Genomic DNA, 16,472 nt, shown 5'->3' with positions numbered 1-16,472 from the left:
AAACATTTTAAATTTTGATATTTTTGTTCTTGTGAGTGTTGGGGCCATCGAATATCCGTCCAAAGTCAACAGCTGTTTTTAACATCAACAGGGGTGTGTTCAAATGTGCACTTAATACCACTTAGTTGAAAATCCATTGACACTTGCTCTTTACCAAGTGTGTAGTTGAGTAGTTTCCTACTATACATTGAACGGCGAAAAAATTCAGTATCGTTCATAAAGACACCAGCCAACAAAATCTAAGTACATCGGAGGAAAGAGATCTTAAATCCAACTACCTAATGGGCCTATTTAGTAGAACACAAAGGTATCATTCTATTTTATGAAGGGCTACAGGGGCCACAGGTTAATTGCACCTTCTGTCATTTCATGAGAGCACGCTGAATTGTTCTTTTTGTTACTACACATTACTGGCATAGATAGTTTGAACAAAGACACAATAGATGTCGTAAATAAACAATCATTTTAGACCAATTAAGTGAAATGGAATCACTTCCTGCGGAATTCCTAGTGATCTCTCATGGTATGGTTTTAGGATTCGCTGCCTCAGATCAATGAGTTCCTGCACTACAATTAAGCTGTGCATGCACCTGTTTCTTTTCATACAATAGATGAGAAGTCAATGTATTGTCTGATGAGTTACTGCCGATATCCGATACTCAAAAAGAAACTAATCACTAATGCAGTGAGATCAAATCCTAATGAACCATCCATTCAAATGCACTAATATTTTTTTTTTTTTAAATATTGTAGAAAAAATAATAATGGTATTATTTTAAAATAACAATAGATATCATGAAAGCTAACTTGTGCAGAATATAAAATAGGTATGAAACTTTTGTTCCCTCCTATTTGAGCCCATCAAGAATGTGCATTTGATAAATTAATACCAAAAAAGATTATGTTAGCTTGTTTGATAGCATATTATTGAATTTACCACAGACGAGATACATCATAAGGGATGATTTTAAAAGCATCTTAGTGTATAATCTGAATTATGTGAGAAAAACTGCAGAGTGCAGACATCTGAATTTACAAGTCTGCATGTTGAACTGCCATTTATTCATTGGTTCATTGCAGGTGGTCAGTACAACCATACATTGTCTTTTACAATTAGTCTAAATGCAACAATGTTAAATCTGTAAAATGTAATGGATGTGTTTTGTTATGTTTTATGTCTCAATTTTAGTTCTACGTTGTGTTATATGCCAGCAAACATCTATGAAATGCAGTAAAGTATCATAGGGAATTAACGGGTGCAATTTTAAAATGAATTACCAACATCTTTTTTTTTAATTTGCCCTGTGATTAATTAATTTATGGCATGTCACTACACGCTTGTTAGGCTGAACCAGATTTCAAGATTAGTACACTTGAATCAAGATCATTATTTAAATAACTTTGTTATTTACCGATTCAAACTGCCAATGTTTCCAACATAACATACATCCCTTGACTCAAAGATGGAGAAACACTGCCTGGCTGATGAGCTTAACACATAGCATCAAAACACAAGTGTAAATCTGGCCTTTCCAGTCCAAGCACCCTTGCGGGAATTTTCCGGAAGTGTTCCCTCTAATGTTGTCTCATCCTGTCCGAGCCCAGATGTGAGCTGGGTGGAGAACAAAAAGTTGTACTTTGATCCGAGTTGGTTAAGTGTTGTAAAGAAGATGAGCGGTTGATATTAATATCTATCGACAGGCCGGACAGGTCAGAGCTACTCCCCACCTCTAATCAGCTCTTCCCTTTAATCAAGTGTGGTCTCCAATCTCCCAACTACTGATGAACAGCACTATTGAGTTACTTCAATCTTGGTTCACACAGTCAAGCCAAACCAGGCTCATCGCCCGTCACCAAAGCGCCATTAAGAACATTCCTTCCCAGCAGACGCACAGTACGCCGGTGCGGCGGGCGACGTGTAATGTGTGTAATTTGATGGGAGGCTGCAAAACAAGGAAGCGGGGAATATCCTGGCCACATCTTTAACCTATTGAGGCGGGGATGATGTCATGATTAGAAGAGGAAATTGGGATCCCTCCAAAACCTAAACACCCCAAGGCTGTTGAGCCAGCCGTCCAGACGGCTGCAGGGATCGGGACGGGCGGAGGGAGGGAAAGAGGAAAAGTGTGGGAGCGAGGAAGGGAAAAAAAAGCGAGAGGAAGAAGCTCGGATCAAAGCAGAGTGGCGTCCGGTCGACGAGGACGAGCTCGCTCCTGGGTTAAGCGTGTGCTTGAAGATATACTATGCATATGTGCATGTCTGCCTCAAGCCTTTTTAACCAGATCTTAGTGTCATATATATAAGTTAGCCTTTTCACGATATCTCTCTCTCTGTCTCCTCTTTTAGCGATTCGGCCTCAAGTGTGTGTGCCAAACACACAGACACCTCAAAAAGGAACTGTTAAACACATCAGGCTGCGATGCTCTTTGTGGATTCCTTCCTTTGCAGCGGTGAGATACACAGAGAGGTGATGAGGTGAAGGAGACGCAGCACAGAGACGTCAGGGGGAAGAAAGAGGGTAATTGTACTTGGACGGGATGCCCTTGCATGCCCCTTCCGATCCCCCTGCAAACGCTCACGCATATATCGCGTGATCACGTGTGAAATCCGACCACAAGGCTCTCTGTTGAGGAACAACTGACGGGCTGTGAGGAAGAGGAGAATTTTGTTGGTTCATAGCAACACTGAATCTCCTTCGCTTGGTCGTCAGTGGTGCTATTATTCCCCCTCTTCTCCCTTGTCAGAAGACTCAGCTGAGTCTTGCTGGATGGAGGCCAAGGTGGGCATAGGGGGACTTGGAAAACACTCATTTTTCAGGCCCAACTTTCTCTCTGTCCTTTCTCGTGTGGTACTACTGTGCACTTTGCTGCTATATAAGTGCTGTTTTTCAATCGCATGGCGATGAATATATTTTTTGTGGCCAATGGGTCAGGATTTGTTGAGCTAAAGCAGCCATTTTTACAAAATCTTAGAGTATGCCCATTGATATATATGTCAGATGTCAGAAAACTGAATTGAGGTTTGTATTATATCATTGCCCCTGTTCTATATTAAGAGTGGCGACTATTAGGGATGTACCGATCGCATATTTTAGTCATGCGAGTCCTGTCCCAATCACCTGGTTTTGTGAATCTGCCAATATCATAGCTTGGGAATGTGTACAGCAGCAAAACTTGCCACATCGAAATGTATTTTTCCACAACTTGAACAAAGCTTTCCAAAATTACTGTGATTGCCCAGCAACCAATTCATGGTTTATCCTACCTACTGCTCCATCTTTGGTTGGGATAGACTTTAGCACCCCCATGGCTCTATTTAGAATAAGTGGAACAGAAAATGAATGGATAATATCCAACATTAAAGCAAAATAAGACGATTATTCACTTTTTGTTCAAAACTCAGTTGTGTAGTGCAAAATATTATTAGTTTCTCATCAATAAACCAATTAATAAAATACTATATATAAATACAGTGTGTGATCAATTGAGCTTTTTGGATTATGATTTTTTTAAATTTTTCTAGCGTTCAGCAAAGTCTGTTTCACTAGTTTTGCAACATTAATTACGCCGATCAGATGTAACAATACAGTCACATGACCACACACAATCTTGCAGTCGGAAATACTATGTTCAATCACAAGGCATTTTTAAATCAACGTAAAACATAATCGGTTTTGCATAGAGAACTTTCCTTTTATACATGGCCTCGTGGTGTAGATATTCACAAACATGGCGGTCAATTTCTGTGTGCTGTTAACTAAGGCGCTTCCTGTTTCCCTTCCCTGTCACTCTGAGTTAATCAAGTTTATTTTAGTGTGAGAAAAGCATAGCCAGTTGCTGGTGTGCACTATACAATTAAAGTCAACTCAATTCATCACATGGTGCATGTTCGTGGTACAATTTTCTGCTTATGAGGAAAATTGGGGGGATCTGTTCTTTGTTCACTTCCTGGTATTTTTGTAACCAGGGTAACCAAGCCACAATCACATCCTAAAGCGAGGAAATGCTGGTGTTAGCAGCATCCGTGGTTGCAGAACTGGCAAGGCCTCTGGAAAATACTTGGGACCAATTTGAATTCAAATGACTCCAACATTATCCTTTTAAGTTGTATGCTGTTCAAAATACAGTTGGAAGGTTTGGTATGCAAAAAAAAAAATCTTCGCCATGTTTTTTTTTCAATTTTCAACAAGCTCGGTTCGAAAAAAAACAGTTAGAAATCACAACCCTGATGATCGATGACTCGCAGTTTCGCTTTGTTTGGATGTGTCGAAACGAGCTAAGCCTCATTCCCTCAGGGGGAAGACACTGAGGGAATCACTTAGAGAGTTTTAAAGACTCAAACTGCCCCGCCTCTGCACATACAAGTCGACTTTGCCTCGTGACCTCCGACACTGTGAACTCTGCTCTTGCCTCCGACTTAAGCAAACAAGCCATAATTCTTCATCAATATGTCCTTCGACAAGCTGAACAAGGCAGCTGAGGCACAGAAGTTGATTAGCCTTGCGATATATGCGATATAAGTAGAACAAGTGTCTTTTCTATAATAATAAAGTCGTATAATATGCTCATGCATGAGGTAAAACTTGAGTAATAAGGCAATAGTGTCTTGTAAATGCACTTGTTTGTTGACTCCTTCATTAAATTAATTTTCTCATACTCTGGCCCACCATATCCCAAACTTGAGAGACTCGACTGGACTCTACTTTTTCCCTCAAAATTCTTATAATAATAATTGAAGCTGATGTAACTTGGACTGACTACCACCACGTTTGTTAAACATGTTACTCATGATAAAGCACAAACCACATTAAAACCCAAAACTGAAATATCTTAATTCTGGTGCCCACTCATGGTGTTCCCACATTTGCACCTAAAGTTATATGGGAGAGAAAATCTGGTAGAAGAACACACTCGAGGGAAATCATATCAGACCACTTTTCCAGATAATCTAAACATACACACAAACTACAGGATGTAATAATTAGGGAATATTGCACTACCACAACATTCTATTCAGATTGAGTTAGGGTCCAAGCACAATAATACAAAATAACAATTACATAACAAAGGAGCAAAATGATATGAGAAATTCAACATCTATGGAAATTGTCCTAGATTGTGTAAATCCATCAAATCCAGTAGCAAAAAATTCCAAAACAATCCTGTGGACAACTGTAGGTTTGCGAAGTAACTACCTGCAAACACTATTGTGAGAGTTTTGTTTTTTAGGTGTGTATTTTTTAATTTTGAACGTTTACTGTGCGACTAACAATTTTCAGCAAGACTCGAAATGGCTGTAATAAGTGCAGCATAATTCTACTAAACTGCGGTTTGTCCTATACTCACTCACAGCAGTGTGAATTCCAAAGGCGAGTCGATCATAATTGCAATCTTTCAGCAGCAGTTTGCATGGCATCCAAGCAATGTCGAGGTCTGCGATACCACAATATCAAATTAAATGCATATTTTTTCCACTGATACCACTGATATTAGTCACAGACTACTGATGTAATGCTTTCCCCCCCAATAGGCTGATTTAGTCCTCCATCTATGATTATGTCGGCACACTAGAGGAGGATATCCAAGACTTAGAATGCTGCAATCATCGGAGGCCACCTGATCTCTTTCGGAAGCACTAAACGACCCGCGTTGGACTGGCATCCTGAGTTTGTTTAGGCCCTAATTTCCCTCCCTTACTCGCGTGTGTGTGTGTTTACCTGCGCCATCGTACGTACATATGTTAGCATGCACACGTAGCCTGCACTTAGGCTGTCACGGCCTCGCTGGATGGCGGCTGATTGCTCAGATGTGCAAAAATGCGTCAGCCACAGGGTGACCCTTGCACTTCTTTCCAGCTCGGCCAATTTTACCTGAGCCCTCGCACCGGTTACGAACGGCGGCGGCGGGAATAATGGGGCTTGGCACGGCTCTGGAAGCTATTTGCCATCAGTGGAGACTGATTGGAGCAGCCTGGCGGAGGGAGAGCCGAGAGGTTGCCGGTTGAGGCTGAAATTAGCGGAGGGCAGCTGGGGCCTCTGGTCGGGTGTCAGGCCTGATTAGGTGGATGCCGGCCTGGCCTACACGCCGTGCAGACCGCGTACCCCGAAAAACATGTGCATGAACAGTCCCAGGCATGTGTGCAAAGGACACCATGCCAAGGACTTCAATGAGAAACAATCTGTAAAGAATAACTTTAACTTTTTTGAGAGGAGCCCTTAGTGTTCCACTGACAAGTATTGGCTCCAAGTTAAAGGAGACCCAAGACAACCAAGGACAGAATTCGCTCATTTTCCATACATCCCAATTTCAGATCAACGTAGTTCAGCTTGGCTAAGACCCACATCGATGGCGCCTTCAGCCCCCTCGTTCTTTCGCCCTCTTCTTCTAACACATGAGTGAACAGGAAACGCATGTAACTCATCGCCTAGTTCCTAAAAAGCACCTTTTTGCCAACAAATCTTAGAAAAGCTTTTCACGAAGAAGGAAAAAAAAAAACGTGACGAGGCTGCCAAATGGAATATCACTCTCGTGAGGCGAGTGCGCTTCAATGGTTTGCTCATCATATTCCCGCTTGATGTCACACTTGTCGCGATTTCATGACACATTAAAGCCGTTTCAGCGATGATGCCCCCACCGCCCCTTCTTATCCTTCCTTTCCGTCGGCATGGCCCTACGCAATGCCTCCTTTACTCAATGGCATAGTTGGGGTTTGGTATGATCTAAATAAATCTCATTTTTGTCATAGTTTCTCTTGCGAAAAGTGGTATAAGGACACTGAATGAAAATTATTATTCTATTAAACAACTTATTCACAGTCATACGTTTCTACTAGCAGTTCTACCATTATGAGTACATGTAGTGGTGAAGGACATTTTGATTGTGCTATTTTCCCTTAATGCATTTCCAAGGTATCAGACTGGGCCTTGGTATGGGCAGAGCTCCAAAATCAGGGAACTCAGACTCGACACACTTACAAAAATGTATGATCAGGACATCTTTCATTCTTACTGATACAAGCTGCCAATTCCTTGCTCTGATTATAGTGCAAAACATCCAAAATTGGAGACACGAGAACTGACTGATGATATCAAACTCAACTGAACTGCAAGACGGACATGAACAATTTTTAAATAACTGTCTCCAAATCATTTGAAACCAATGCCTGTCTGAATGTAGCCGAAATAATGATTAAGAAATAACATGAACTGAAGACAAGAAAGAGCAACATGAGCTATTTGTTAACAGGCTATGGAAAGTTTTTCTATTGGTTTGAATTGGAAAGGTAATGTTGGGTAATGAACATTTTCACGGAGAAAGTGAAACTGTCAAGTCAACCAAGTACTTGTTCTAAACTAATCGTGTATTTGTTGTAATATGAATACGATTTTGTGTCATTCATTTATTGTTAATATGGAACTGAGCAGTTTGACTGACCTGCAAATTTCAATTGTCAAGTCAACCAAGTACTTGTTCTAAACTAATCGTGTATTTGTTGTAATATGAATACGATTTTGTGTCATTCATTTATTGTTAATATGGAACTGAGCAGTTTGACTGACCTGCAAATTTCAATTGTTTCTGATCCTGATTTAATGGTTCCCTTCTTATCCTTCTTCATCATTTGTATCCTTCTCAGGTTTATCCAATAGATGCTCACTAAGTATAATTCCCAGAAGATCTTCTGATCTTAGACACAACAGTGTTGTGAACATTGCTTGACTTTTAAGACATTTGAATATTTTTATTTAATAATCAATGCCAAATTGGTTCAGTGCCACTGGAATAAGAAGGAGGTTTACTTCTATAATCAAATCATTATTGGACACGAAACTAATGTTCGACAAATAAAAATAGACTAAAATGTGCTTAATGTAATCAATTTGTGGGATTTTAATTGTCTGTGAAAGCAACAAAAGAAAAAAAGCAAACAGATTTAAACGTCTATGAACCTCAAAAAGCTTCCCATCTAGAAATCAAAAAGCTTTTAGAGAAAAAAATAAAAAAACGGGACCCAGCCGCCAAGTACAATATCACTCCCAACACACTCGTGGAGTGTGCGTCCAGCCGTTAAGCCATCAGAAGCCTGCCTGATTACACTTGTGGCGATTACGGCACACATTACTGCCATTTCTGCTCAGACGCCAATCAAATATGAATGGCTTTCCCTCGGAGAGGGGCGCCTACCCAGGGAAACAGCTTCCTCTGGAAAGAATTTTGGAGGTGAAAAGTTGTTTTAAGGGAGACGATTTGGCTGAAAGATGAGAGTTGATGGAGGGGTGAAGATGACCCACTAATGTTTAGGTGGTGGGGTCACATACTTGGTTTTGCTAGTAATTCATGATGTTATTTTTGGCAGAAAATGTCAATGAGAAGAATATTCTCAAGCAGGGATTTGGCTGTCATTTGTACATATGATATGAAAAAAGGCAAAAATGCCATTAGAATATAATATTTATATTGCTGAAGAATGAAAATGATCAGGCAAAAGTAGTTTCTGAAATTACTACTATCTGCCCTGTCATTAAGTAGTACCTACTATTAAAAAAAAGTTAAAAAGGGACATTGCAACTAGTATTTTGTCTTTATGCACGCACTGATATTTATGCCTGTGTATTCAGGTATTGAAAATTGAATAAATATATTTATACTATTGGACTACAGTAAGTATATCATGAAACAAAACCAGACTGGCACGTGGTTCAATCCAATCAATGGGAATTGTTTGACTGCCAGTTATGTTTTTTACTTTCTTCATACATACAGAATAATATTTTTAAAACTCATTAAGTTTATGCCTATTTGTTACATGGTTTCTTGTGCCAAAGTGCAGGTGAAAACAAGCTTTTAAAGTTACATGTTAGAGTATTTTAGTGAAAGGAGTGTACTGTTACCCACAGTGCCATTCCTGGCCAATTTGGTATATTAGGTAACACATACAGTTGTTTGCAAAAGTGAACTTTAGCCGTTTTATCAAGCTACAATGAGAATAATACAATTAATTTATTTGAGTTTTAGGTTAAGATCTCAGTTTTTTATATCACATTCCAATCAAACATATTGGCATGCATATAACGTGACAAAAAGAATACTTTAAAATTGAGGGAACTAATATAAGTAATGGAATCACATAAGATATGTTTTGTTATTTAGTCTAACTTGTTGAAAACATGCAGTATCTCTTACAAAAGAGGCTATAAAAGCCAACAATGTGGAATCTCATCACATGCTGATTCGTCACTGTCACAGTCATGCAGGAAATCTCACATTTTGTACAGACAGCTGGCAAATCAGGCAATAATCCGTTTTCATTTCATTTGTCTTGCCCTTTCCATTCAACACTTTGTTGGCTAAAATAAAAAAACAGGCTTTAAATGCATCGACACTGATTTTTGCTCTTAACGAGGTGAGCAGAGAGAAATGTTCCACCCCTCCAACTGATAAATGCCAAAACAGCCCTTGGTGTCAAGATGTCTTATGAGCTATCATAAACAATTTTTCAGTGTCTGAATCAGGCATTCAACAGTCAAATTGTTTTTGACCAGCTGTTAAACCAGCATTGCAACCATGACACTGAAGTAAAAAAACAGCACTACAAACATTAAGGCTCTATCAGTGGGAATGTTTCATTCCAAATTAATTGATTATTCTCAACATTAACACTGCATGGAGTTCTGCAGAAATTAAAAGAGTCAAATTACAAGGAAAGGTGCAGTTTTTCTTTAAAAAAGAAAAAAAAAAACACTTTCCCCGGGCCTCCAGATTTTATGGTAAATTATTGGCTGTCATTGGCCCTGCTTGCTATGGAAAGAAAAGAAGACAGTTTTTTTTCTGGGCAAAAAAAGAAAAAAAATTGGAAATACATGCTATTTTTTGAATGGTGAAAAGTTTGTACTGCACAGTCGCTCTATTCAGACAGTCATTCAGTTTCAATCATGATATAATAGACAGGAAGCGCCTACTGTATTATCTCGTGGCTCCATCCTTATGAATGCTGGCTTGTCTATCTTCTTTTTACATGGGAAAATAATCTTGGTGGCATTTTGTCATTATTAAGAATGTTTGGCATTTGTACCGAGCTGCGAAGAGAACTATATAATTTTATACTAGATGCAATTAATACATTTATGATTGCAATTGATAAAACCTATCTATTCATTTATTTGGTTGATTGATGTTATCTTATTCAAGTCGGCCCAGGTTGTCCATGACAAAGTCAAGCAAATGCACCACCGTAACACAAGTTTTGGAGCCTATCAATTTCCCCTGACATACCCTTACGTTCCCTGTTCACCCTTTTCCCTCGGTATCCTGATTCTTTTGTAACAGTGTCTATGCCCACAAATCTTAAAGATGCTAGATAATGCTACAACAACTGATGGACAGGAAAACCATATTAGTCTGCTTTCTCATTTGCCTTGGCCTTTCCACTACAAATCGTCAAACAGATGATGATGTCACATCCAGAACGAACAACAATTCAAATCAAGTTCTTTCCCAAAACAAAACCCTTACACCAGAGATCGTGATTTTTGCGTTAGCAATACTTTTCCGGTTGTGAGCAATACTACGTACCAGTCAACCTTGGAAAATTGCTCCCCTTATTAACTGATAATATACCTTACAATTTCAACAAGGAACATATTTACTCACATAGGGCGCAAACATCGAGAAAACAAGATAGTTTTTTTGAAAAATGTAGTACTTAAAAAAATCCCAGAAAAAAAGTTGTTATACGGTGTACACAATTTGAAATAATAAAAAAATGTCTAAAATACGGATAAAGTATCTTTATATTCACATGTTTTTGTAAATATATACACGTATATATATATATATATATATATATATATATATATATATATATATATATATATATATATATATATATATATATATATATATATATATATATATATATATATATATATATATATATATATATATATATATATATATATATATATATATATATATATATATATATATATATATATATATATATATATATATATATATATATATATATATATATATATATATATATATATATATATATATATATATATATATATATATATATATATATATATATATATATATATATATATATATATATATATATATATATATATATATATATATATATATATATATATATATATATATATATATATATATATATATATATATATATATATATATATATATATATATATATATATATATATATATATATATATATATTTTTTTTTTTTTTTTGTATTTTTTTTCTGAAAGAGGAGTGTATTCCATAGAGTTCTATTCTAGTCCTCTGCTCGACTCTTCACTGTAGCCTGTCATCTCATGACACCTATGCTTTTGATTCATCTTCCTCCATATCTTTCAAGAGGACGGCCAGTAAGGAAGCATTAATGTGAACTACTCTATTCCTGATAAACTCCATTTGTCAACACTCTGCAATTCCCATCGCAGTCTTTGCACGGTGCATGCAATTCCAGCGTATATCATGTGGAGTATTTGAAATATTCTGCAGACTGACATGGGAATTGCTTCAATTAGAAGAGGGTATTTTTTTAGTGTTTGTTTATGACATAAGCAGCAAACAAACTAAAAAAGAGAGCTGTGATAAATCATGTTTTCAAATTACCATTAGCATGTCACTCACTTTATCAAACGATTAGACATGCCGTGGTCAGGTTGCTATTTTGAGCTGCGTTATGGTAAATGCTGAGCCCTCAAATCCTGTAGGGTCTGCGGATGGCGCCACTAGTAGCCAGTCAGTCTCACCCCCGCCTCCAAACTCCCCAGCCAGCAGCACTCAGAGCCAAGGTCCAGGAATTAGCGCCAGCACCCGTCCAGACAACAGATCAATGGGACCGGGCCTGTATTGATAGGGCCACTTGGGCTCCAGAAGTGGCTGCTAATCCTTGCAGTTTATCAGCCACGCTAGCCCGCCTGGATACGTTGTCTGCTACATGCTTACACTTGTGGGTACGCACACACTTTCTTGTAAACATCAGGAGTTCTTTTCCCATTACTTCCAACAAGCACTCATGATAGGGGTCCCACACTTCTTTCATCGAGGTGCCATTTTCCCTCAAATGTGGCGTCAACTGCATTACCTCGGGTGTTAGGGCTGCAGCTATAGACTGTGTGTTTGAGTTCAACCCGGCTGGGTGACTGTAACCGTATCCAGTGTCCTGCATGTTAAAGGGGGGGTGGAGCAGGAGGTAGGGGGGAACAGGAGGCACGCTGGCTAGTAGACAGAAAGTCTGACCGGAGTGTGGCCCATTGATTCTAATAGGCATTTTTAGGACGCCTAATGATGGGAATCTATTCACGCCTCACTTGTCACGCCTTATTAAGGCAAAGCAACAATGAGTCCATTCACACTGGCTCCAGTTACCTCACTCAACCCTCCGCTTTACAGCCGCCTTTTGCTCATTTTGACCACACAGACATTTGACTGAGGGGCTTCTGGGATATCAATCGAAAATACTATGTTTCTCCTATATAATTATATCTTCATCATCTTAAAACTCGTCACCTATTTAATTAAGTTGATGAATAGAGAAATCTGCTTTCCCCCTAATAACTACCTGGATTCATCAATGAGTTTTAGAAGTGGGGGGCAATACAATTTAGCCTTCATTCTAAGGCATCATTTCAACAGGTGACATTTTAGGTTTTGTAGATGTTATCATTATTCTTCTTTGACGTTGCTTGCCAGATAAACAAGATTGCAATATTGCTATAAAACATTTTCCGTGCCAAAAATGTGGTTCAGTGTCAATTTGTGAAATTTCATGGTTGAATAAAGATCTCGCAAAATTAGCTGAGTTACTCAATTTTCCCCCTCAACCCTTTAATGCATGAATTACAACATTAAAAAAGCAAAAAATATGAATAACTCTATGGCTGCTAATGACTGAGCTAGACATCCAAACCATTTTGACTGAGAGGGGTGAAGAAACATACCCTCTATAAGTACAATTAGTGTATGATAACAGAAAGACAATATCAACAACTAATGATTCATCAATTGATAGTGACCATACAACAGGAATTTGTTCCATCCAATCCTACTCAATTCTATACCCTAATTTAAATACAAGTCAAAGACCAAAAAATAGCATCCAGCAAGAGTTTCTCCTTCCGACAGTGACATAAAAATAAATGTTTGCCTCCTCCTGTAAGGCCTGGCCATATATCAGGTGTGTGACAACGCCCGCAGATAAACATCGTGCACCACCTAGCATTCCTGCTCCCCATTTGTACGTGCATTTGTGTACACATGCTTTTAGTCGGCCACTTAACAGCCAGGATTAAGTCTGCATGGAGATAATTGCTAGGTGAATGTAGACAGCGAGCTGTTATGTGTCACTCAAAAGAACCAAAGACAGTTTTTTGTCAACTCCTACCTTTTGTCTCGGTGTATAGTGTAATGTGAGGGCGAGATAGAGATAGGAGCAATTGAGTAGGAGAAAGACTGTGTGGTGTCATTAAGGGGCGGGACTGACATTACCTTTGCAGGTAAGGTTGTTTGTTCATCGTCACATGAAGGCTGTCTAAAGATGAGGAGTGTCTGTAAATATTGATCTCCCGGCAGCATGAAGCACTCTCCTCTCACAGATGGATTCAGCCTGGAGGTCTGCGCTATTGTTCCGCCTGTTTGACATGGAGACACAAGTTCACATATGAAAAGAACAGAAGCGATTCAAGCCTTTCATAGGGAGACACAAATGGCATATGGACATGAACAACAAACAAAAGAAAAACTTTTGCTAGGATCACAGTTCTTTTCAATACGCTTTGATAGTTGTATTTGTCCCAAAAATAATACTGTCACATAGTGTTTATTATGGATCATGCTTTTATATATGACATCTAAATTTGGAACATTTTATTTCCAGTATGAGAGAGAAAATTACAGAAGGAATTGGACATGATCTAATATTTGGCACCATTTCAATCTGATAAGGTTTAATAGAAATCTAATTAACTTGGTTCAGACAATATTATATAACATGTCTAAATTTAAATTGTATAGGCTTTTGTTTTATGGTATGTGATTGTTGAAATATTGTTTATAGCACTTAAATACATTCATTTTCTGAAGCACTATTCCTCACTAGGAAGGAACTCCACAGAGGAAGGTTTGAACCTAATGAGGATTGAACCGTCGATCTCCAAACTGTAAAGCAGACATGCTAGCCAATCATCAACTGTGCTGTTTGTTGAATTTAAAATAACGAATATGTTCAAAACTGCTCTAAACAGGAGGCCATTTAAGGAAAAATACCACAAATATTACAAAATAAATATCTAAGTTTCCCAAAATAATGCTATCAAGTGGAATTCAATTATTTCATTCATGGATAACTACCAACATCACATATTTTTCAAGAGATCAAAGCGGAGGCGAATTTGTGGAAATCAAATATGTAAACCAATTTTATGGCATGCATATCCATATCCATTCCGATTATTTTTGAATGATATTTAATCATGGCACTCTTATAACAAATTCTCAGCACCAATTGTTTTTTCTTTTTAATCTAATAGGTCGAAAGTTCATCACCTTATACAGCTTGAGGTATGTCGTGTCAATTTTGATAAAATTAAGATGACCAAACAGTTTGTCTCTGTACAAAGACATTATCATTACACAGAACCACTCTGTCTGGAGATCCTTTAAAATATCCTTTTGTTGAAATGCCAAACTACATACGTAGAGCATTTTTACACCACATGTGAATAATCAATGCACTTTTATGGTCAGGCTCGTCTAACTGGTGTTTGGGGTTCTATTTGCACATGCAGAGTTGAAAATGGGTCAGCAAAGGCGAAAAGTGAAATGCCATAGCTCTTGATGAACCACCTTGGCACTTAAATGTAATAAACGTCAACAGGTAGAAAATGCAGAGTGCTGTATAGTAATGCCCCTGCTGGATGTCATCTGACTCGGGAGCCGGATGTCTCGCAAAAAGGCAGATCTTGTGATTGGTGCATAGAGAGAGCAATGTTGGCCACCATTCAGAGGTCCTGACCGCAACTTCACCCCCTACCTCCTTTAGGGCCAGGATGAGAAAAGAGTGAGAGAAAAAAAATGACTGACTGCTAGCAATAGATTATGCACACAGCTCAAAGGCCCCTGCAGCCATCATTAAACTTCTCGCTCATGCCATTGAAAAAAGGGATGGATGGGTTTTAGGTAAACTCTAATGCACTGCCTTAAAAGGGAGTCATAAGGCAAAGTAGCAGTTTTTTAAACATTTTTTTTTCACTTATAGCCACACTATCGCAGGTTTTTCAGACTAATTAAATGATAGAACTGTGTTAAAGACTATTTTGAAGACTTAAACAAATCCAAAATGAATGATATTGTGCAATAAAACCATTTTGCTACGGTGTAGTTCAAATTGATGTCATTTTCAGAGGTGAGGATTGCAGCAGCAGGCACATGACTCAAGGGAAAACAGTAGTCGAGACTTGTTTTCATTGTGGGAATATGAAAGTGAAAGTGGGTGAGAGGAGGAAATTGATCCAGAAGAACAAGGAGAGCACGCTTAATGTGCTCAATCCACTCAGATCACCACTTAGGTGGAACGTACTAATCGTCATACTAATTTACGAATAAAACTTATCTGAAAATGTGTCATCTCATTTAAAACACTTCAGGCTTTATATAATTATATTATCTACTTCTTATGCAGGAAGTCATACAATTATTTTTGTTGATTTTTGGGTGGGTGTAGCAGGTAGGCAACGATGACCACATGCTCAGCAATGTGGAACATGTGAGTTGATGCTACCGATAACGGCACCTGTCTTTGGACAAGCGTCGCGTAGGGCTTGTCCGTTTCAAGGCCCGAGGTGGTGGCGCCATACCTTACATGACTCTTTGACATGTGAAATGTGTAAATCCACCAAATGGGACTTGTGCACATCATCAATCATGAAAAATAGCCGATAACAGTTTGGATCATCGATCAAGAACATGTTTTTGCAAGTTTGGAGAAACTCAATAATTAGTTTGTATGCATAAATCTCTTAAGACTGTGTTCGGACTTATTGTAGCACAGTTGTTGACTTTTTAAATTAGTCATAATCCTCAGTGAATGAAATAAAATCAATCTCTCAATGCATTCTTACATAAAATCCAGCATCAGGGGACTTTTGGTGGCCCCCCGAGGAGGTCTACAACAGTGTGAATGCTGCCTTTGAGCTGCCAAGCCTGATACAAAGGCATCTTTTTCACTTGCTCAACATCATGAGAATCGTTGACAAGTAACACATTGAACATCGCTGAAATCCAGCACTTTTAACAATAATCATTTTATTTCTCGCGCTTATCTCATCTGGTAATCACTGTATCTCAAGGCCTTGCCTCAGACCTTTGATAGGCCATTGAAAGGTCTTGCATACTCCCATGAAGCCACTTTATCGGTGTCTTGTAAACTAATGTAGTAG

At 38.3% G+C, this 16,472-nt stretch overlaps 1 long non-coding RNA gene across 1 annotated transcript in view; it reads right to left on the bottom strand.

The window, feature by feature from the left end:
- Window positions 1-16,472, bottom strand: part of LOC144211117 (uncharacterized) — an 87,815-nt gene that overhangs the window by 6,850 nt on the left and 64,493 nt on the right. Inside the window, exon 4 of the long non-coding RNA XR_013329527.1 lies at window positions 13,525-13,667. This is a non-coding gene — a long non-coding RNA (uncharacterized LOC144211117). The remainder of the gene's footprint in view (window positions 1-13,524; window positions 13,668-16,472) is intronic.

Source organism: Stigmatopora nigra, chromosome 17 (assembly GCF_051989575.1).
Source record: "Stigmatopora nigra isolate UIUO_SnigA chromosome 17, RoL_Snig_1.1, whole genome shotgun sequence".
Taxonomy (NCBI): domain Eukaryota; kingdom Metazoa; phylum Chordata; class Actinopteri; order Syngnathiformes; family Syngnathidae; genus Stigmatopora; species Stigmatopora nigra.
This window is presented reverse-complemented; position numbering and strand designations above follow the sequence as displayed.